Source organism: Octopus bimaculoides, chromosome 10 (genome assembly GCF_046866305.1).
Source record: "Octopus bimaculoides isolate indiv1 chromosome 10, ASM4686630v1, whole genome shotgun sequence".
Lineage (NCBI taxonomy): Eukaryota > Metazoa > Mollusca > Cephalopoda > Octopoda > Octopodidae > Octopus > Octopus bimaculoides.
Genome location: NC_142937.1, coordinates 87,708,314 through 87,715,813, shown reverse-complemented (window position 1 = coordinate 87,715,813; position 7,500 = coordinate 87,708,314).

Sequence of the window (7,500 nt, the reverse complement as noted above, 5' to 3'; positions counted from 1 at the left end):
TCAATACGTACAGGAGCGGCGACAGGGGGCATCCCTGACGAACCGAACGTGCAATGTCGAAGGGTCCCGATAGACGTCCATTGACGCGAACAACCGAACGGATGCCTGTGTACAAGGCAGCCATCCAGCCGCGGAAAACGGGACCGAAGCCGGCCGCTTCGAGGACGGCCTCCAAGTATCGATGGTCTACCCTATCGAAAGCTTTGGATTGATCCAAATTGATCAGGGCCCCACCCATGCCAGGTTCCTTAACTACCCTCTCTATGATGTAGCGCATCAGATGGAGGTTGTCATGGATGCTCCGGCCCGGCACGGCGCACGTCTGCTCCGTGCCGACCAGTTTCTCGATGACAAGCGCCAACCGCTTGGCTAACACCTTGGCCAAAATTTTCATGTCTGCATTGAGCAGAGTGATGGGCCTAAAGTTATCTATGGCGTCCCCCTTGTTTGGATCTTTCTTCAGCAGCGTTACCGCTCCTCGGCTCACAAAACCGGGAATGCTCCCGTTCTGCTGCCAGTTGCAGTACACGACCGCCAAGACTTCTCCAAACAAGTCTGGCATACAGTTGTAAAGCTCGTAGGGCAGACCATCCAAACCCGGAGATTTGTCCGTCGAGCAACCCGCCATCGCGTCCCTCACCTCCTCCGCCGTGATGACCCCTTCGCAGCACTCCGCCTCTCTTGCCGAGAGTCGTGGCAAGCTGTGCACGTAGGCACTAAAGTCCACCCTGCCTTCTCGCTCGCCACTCCTCCCGAACAGTCGGGCAAAATGCCGCTGAAACGCCTCGCACATCTTGCTCGGCTCGAGCAATTCGCGCCCCTGTTCGTCTACCAGAGACCGGATGGTGGCTCTGTTACCCCGCTGCGCCTCCGCCACTCGGGCCTCTCGTGCGGCTCCAACACCTTCATTCCTCAGAGCACGCATCCTTGCCCTGACAGCACACCCTTCGTGTTTAGCATTGAAGTGTTGGTCGAGGGCCAACCTCGCCGCTAAAACGTCGGATGCGATGCCACTTCGCAATGCCTCTTCTAACTTTATCACTAGCTCCCCCTCTTCTCTGTTCCTCTCTACAGCTAGTGCCCTGCTATACCTTATTGCTTCCGCCCTCACTGCTCTCTTGAGGGCAAACCACCATTTGTTGTTGACGATGGCTCCCGTCAAAGCCCTCTTTACTAACGTGCTAATCCGGTCTCTGAAAACCTGTCTCGACGGGAAAGACGCGTTTAGTTTCCAGTAACCGGGACCCTGCCTATGTGCCTTATCTATGTCTAGCGTACACGTCACAAGTTTGTGATCCGTGTAGCTGACTATGTGGAACTGTGGACATCCTAAACTATCTCTATCTCTTGTCCTACACACTATCCTATCTAGATACGATCTCGACGACCCAATGCGGTTGCTCCAAGTCCACGTTGGCACATTTGGGTGGTCGAGTCGGTACCTGTCAGACAACTGGAAGCGTCTGAGCAGGTCTATGAGGCCTTTGCATCCCCTTCTAGTTTTGTCACTCCCCACGTAGTCTAGATGCGTGTCCAAGGTAGCATTCCAATCCCCCACTAAAAGTAAGGGACGAGACGTTCCCAGGAATACTTCTAGACGTCGAAAGAAGTCTGACCGACCTGTTAAAGGAGGCACATAAACTGCCAGCAACCGAAAAGCGCCTCCATCGCTGCCGTCCACATCTAGGACAACCAGTCTACCCTCCGGGTCCGTAAATATCGTCTTTACTTGGAGATCCAGACTCTTGCGAAAAAGAACCGCCGTGCCACTACCGCCCATCCTCGGCAGACAGGGAGAAAAATAAATGTTAAACTGTCCGCCAAACATGGACTTTAGGGCCCGCGGTTCATGGAGTCTGGTCTCACTAATGGCTATGATATCCAAATTGTGTGACTTGATGTCATTTAAGAGGTACCCTTGTTTCCAAGGGGACCCTAAGCCACGCACATTCACACAACCAATCTTCATCATGATTCTATTTATACGTGTGCTTTAAAGCACAAAACAAAAGAACAGAGTGTTACTTGCCGTTAGAAAGTTTTGTTTCCTCCTTGGATTTTTCACCAAGGAGGCTATTGTACAATTTCTTGCACAAATATTTCTGGAATCCCCCTACCGAGTTGGGGTAGAGGGATTTTATTGTGTTGTGTAATGCTGGTGTTACATGAATAATTTTAATGTGTTTTGGCGGTGTTGTACGTGGGTGGTTGTTGGTTTTGATATCGTTATTTGTGATGTTTGTTTTAGAGTTGATGTAATTCATCAACTCTGTGTTTGTACTGTCTATTGCTGTTAGCATTGTTTTTTTTATATTACTATTGGTGTTAGTAGTATTTTCGGGAGATGTGAATCTCCCTGCTTTGTTTGTGTTTGCATTTTGTTTTGTTTTCTTCTTACTGCGCTTCCTCTTTCCTTTCGTAGCTATTTTCCACTCCTCCCCACTCTCTTCATCGGATGATGGGAGATCTGAGGAGTCAGAAAGAGGTAACGGCAAATTTTGTGCGTCTGTGTGTGTTTCTGTGAATGTTTGTGTTGCTGTTTTTATTGATGTTGGCTGCTTGTTATTTATGTGTGGTGTATGTGATATGGGGGAGGGAGAGGCAGTCTTGGAATTTTCTTTTTTTTCTTCTGTTTTTGCAGTTTCTGTTGTCTTTTCTGTTGTGGTTATTGCTGATATTTCTGTTGTTGTTTTTTGTGTTGCTGGTGGTGTTGGTAGTAAGGTTTTTCTGTTGGGGGTATTTGGTAGTTGCTTCTGTTGTTGTTGTTGTTGTTGTTGTTGTTGTTGTTGTTGTTTTTCTTTGTATTGTTGCAGTTGTTGTTGCCTTTTCTTCTGGGCTACTGGGCATGTTTTTTGAAGGTGAGTTTTGCTACTACAAACGTAGCAAACTGGCCTTCTGCCTTCGACGAAAACATGAAAAATTGAATCCTCAGTTAATTGGATTCTATGTGGAATTTTTTCCCAGTTTGCTGGATCAATTTGTACCAGGAGTTGAAATTCCTGGCCAATCCAGTTTTGATTGCAAACGGCAGATGCTTCTAGTATGTTTATCTCCTCCTCTATGCCTAGACATATGGCAGATACTAGCCATTCTTCCTCAATTTCAGGAGGCACATTCGAAATTTTTATTTTCGTAACCCTACGACCAAGGTACGTAGGGATCATGAGCAGGTTTTCATGCTGTAATGACTTAGTGGAGAGGTCCTTCGCTCGCTGCTCGCTGTCTAGTCTTACTTCTATCGTTCCGAATTTCAAACCTCTCGTTATGTAAGTCTTGTAAGACCAAATCGGCTTTAAGCATCTCTCAACATTTTCTTGGGTGAATTTTTCCACTGTCTTTGTCTTTAAATTAATGGTTCTGTAGATGATAGTTTTTTTTTCGATGTTTATCTTAAAGTCCGCGGGCGTTTGAAGATGGACTGTAACGTCCTTTTTACTTAGCATGCTTTTGCATGCAAGTAATTTCTCTTTCGATATATTCAAAATTCTTTTCCTAGGCTTCAAAGCCTCGGCAAAGTTCGTTGTGGTGGTGGTAGTGGTGGTATCAGTGGTGAGGACAGTGGTTTTGTTAGCAAGGACATTTGTGTCCTTGTCGTTGTTGCTGCTGCTGCTGCTGCTGCTGCTGTTGTTGTTGTTGTTGTTGTTGTTGTTGTTGTTGTTGTTGTTGTTGTTGTTGTTGTTGTTGTTGTTGTTGTTGTTGTTGTTGTTGTTGTTGTTGTTGTTGTCACTGGTTACGTTGGCAGGCAAGACTGCTGTAGCAGCAGAGTCTTTCTTTTTCTCCATTCTCTCCTTTAACTGTGAGGAAGGAAGACTAGGAAATTCTTTTTCGAACGAAACACTGCAGACTGCAGCGTTCGTTTCACAAAAATTTTCATGGCTACAAGACGCCATCGTCTCAAAAATAAATGGCTAGAAAGCCGAGATTGGTTTTTATATCCTGGAAATGTGCCACACAGGGCAGATTTCCGTCGCAAAAAACTTGCACCAGAGAGTCTACAAGTTGTTATACAACTTTGTATATAAAATAAATTTTACAAACAAACTTTTTAAAACATGAAAAAGGCAAAACTTACAGAGCCGACACGTCTACCGTCCGTCCATAGAGATAGATAGATAGATAGATAGATAGATAGATAGATATATAGACAGATAGATAGATAGATAGATAGATAGATAGATAGATAGATAGATAGATAGATAGATAGATAGATAGACAGACAGACAGATAAACACACACACACACACACACACACACACACACACACACACACACATAGAGACACACAGACAGACACACAGACAGACACACGGACAGACACACAGACAGACACACAGACAGACACACAGACAGACACACAGATAGATAAATAGATAGATAGATAGATAGATAGATAGATAGATAGATAGATAGATAGATAGACATACACACACGCTTGTACGCGCGCGCGCAAACACACACACACACACACACACACACACACACACACACACACACAAACATATTCTTTCGTGACACAAAACGACCATACGTTTATCCGGCTGGATCTTTCCCAACTCCGGAATGTTTTCTTTAACTTATCGATTTCTTTCTTTCTTTATTTATTTATTCGACAAGTCAAATTAACATTTACGTCCACCAAATTGTGTGTTTGTTTGTGTGTGTGCGCTCGCGTGCGCATGTGTGCGCTCGCGTGCGCATGTGTGCGTGTGTGTGCGCTCGCGTGCGCATGTGTGCGTGTGTGTGTGCGTGTGTGCGTGTGTGTGCCCATGTGTCCATGTATAAGTGTATTAGTGTATATTCTTATTTTTGTTATTGCTCTTATTGTTTGTTTATCATGTTGCGAATCTTTAAATCAACATCGTCTTTCTGTCACAAAGTAGTCTTTTGCCGTGCGTGTCTGCTATACTTTTTTTTCCATTTTCTAAATACCTGCTCATAAATTTTACCTAAATTTTTGGCAGATAGGAGAAGCATCTCTTTGTTTGTGCTTCCACCACTCTGATGAGCTTTCTCTCCATCTGCTCCAATTAACTTTCGAAGTGAGTAAAACGTCTATAAATATATGACACACTCTGTATGAACGCATAACATTATTTTAACGCAACGAATAAAACGAAACTTTGAGACTCGGCATTGGAACTTTTTGAAAATCAGCACATGTTTTCAACGGCTTTTCTTATAAGACTGGCAGAAAGAATCGCTGATGAGGATTAAGATGGCCTACATCAAAATCCGAAATGGCGATCCGACTATGTACGCTGGGGACTTACCTCCCTTTGTCAGTCATTAAGACAGTGCTTTTGTGGCTTTTCGAGTTGTTTTAACTCTTATTTTTAGCAAAAGCCGTGCTAGTCAGTACCCTCTCTTTTGTAGCCTCTATATATAAATGTATGTATGTATGTATGTCTACGACGGGCTTCTTTCAGAATCCACTCACAAGGTATTGGTCGGCCAGGATTTTTAGTGGAAGACACATGCCCAAGGCGCCGTGCAGCAGGACTGACCCCAGTACCATATTGTTGAGAGACAAATTTCTTACCACACAGTCACAAAAATTCTTCTTTCGAAATGTTGACACGGCTTGTCCCACTTAGGAAAACATTTATGGTAAAATAGAGAAGAAATATTCAGAATGTACTGAGAGTTAAACCCGCTAATGGTTTATAAAGAACGGTTTATTAAATAGCTTTATTTTTAACGACTAATGGCTTATAGGACTGTGCAACGCTATTACTGATGTAATGTTGGACTATCATCGATAGGACTGCTATTTCTTTTATCACGCCTATGGTGATTTAATCAAGGAGACGGATACAGTAATTTGAATAATGCAATATCAGAGGCAGCTTTATGCTATCACCACCAGAATAATACACAGGCACACTTCTGTAATATAAATAATGATAACAGCATTTACTGTGAGAACACTCAAAGCGACAGTCAGCAGACACTGATTGAGTCCATTGCACACTGGTCCAGTTTGCTAGAAATAGCAGCCAAATCATCTTCTAGTGTATGCTGAAAAGAAAGAAAACGTTGGATGATGTAGTCCAGGACATATTGCGAAGAAGACAGGATTGTCATGGCTGAAGTCCCTTTTGATCACAGGTCTGCTCGATCGAAACTAATCTGTGGTTTAAAAACCACCACCATCAAAACAACAAGAACAAAACAACTGTTAATAGATAGCTAGGCAGCCACTACATTGTCTGTCGACCCGCGAGAAACAACAGCCAAATTTCTTTCACGTTTCTTACTACCATCATTAAAACAAGAATGGTTTATAAGACAATACAGTACTTAATACACTATCCCTAAATCAAAGACACGATGATCAGTAATGTCTTTGATCAAAGATTTGATTAATCAGAATTGAGCTGATGTTAGCCAACAACAATAACAACTGCCACAATTATAAGCTGTTCTACCTTTCATCTACATTGTGATTCTATTCTTTTATATAATAAATAGATAGTAATTACGTAACAGTATTGTCTCTGAACACAAATCAATAAGAACAAAACGATATTGTTTCATTTTACATATTACTGCATAATATTTCATATATTTGGCACCAGTACAAATTGTTATTATGACAATTAATAATTACCACATCTACCAATCAGAATCGTTAGAGCGTCGGAGAAAAAAGAAAAAAGCTCTGCAACATTCGTTGCGGCTTCTTATGTTCTGCGTTCAAATCTTACCGAGGACAATTTTGCTTTTCTTCACATTCGAATCGATAAAATATATTGATTTCAAATTTTGTCACAAGGCCAGCAAGATTCGGAGTTCTATTCCAAGCAGTAACCTGAGTAATAATAATAATAATAATAATAATAACAATAATAATAATAATAACATCGAAAAATACCTTAGGAATGAGAACCCAGGTTCGAAATTTCCCCAAGACACCTGATGAAGGCTGGAGGGTACATCAGCCGAAACATTGTGTTAACAACAATCAAGATGAGGAGAAATATCCGTCAAATGTAAATAATGTAAATAATGTACATAATTCCTCATCTCTTAAATATAGAACTGAATTAAAAGATACATAAAAAAACCAAACACCCATACGCTTTCTTTGCGTTTGTGTGGAGAGTGAGCAGACGTCATCCACTTATTCTTGTACCAAAAATTACAAACAGTTATTTTAATTACTGATACAAGCTGTTATTCTTTTCTACTCGAGGCACAAAGCTCAAAATTTGGACGGAGGGGACCAGTCAATTAGATCGACCTCAGTACGCAACTGGTACTTAATTTATCGACCCTGAAAGGCATAGTCGACCTCGGCGGATCTCAGAACATAAAGACAAGCGAAATACCGCTAAGCATTTCGCCCGACCTGCCAACGTTTCGGCCAGCTCGCCGCGTTGTCCGCTCGCTGCCTTATTAATACAAACTGTTATTATAACCGCCAACAATGTGTATTGCAATCAAGGCTAATTAACATTATACTCATAGATATCAGCGAAAGTCACCTTTGTCTACTGA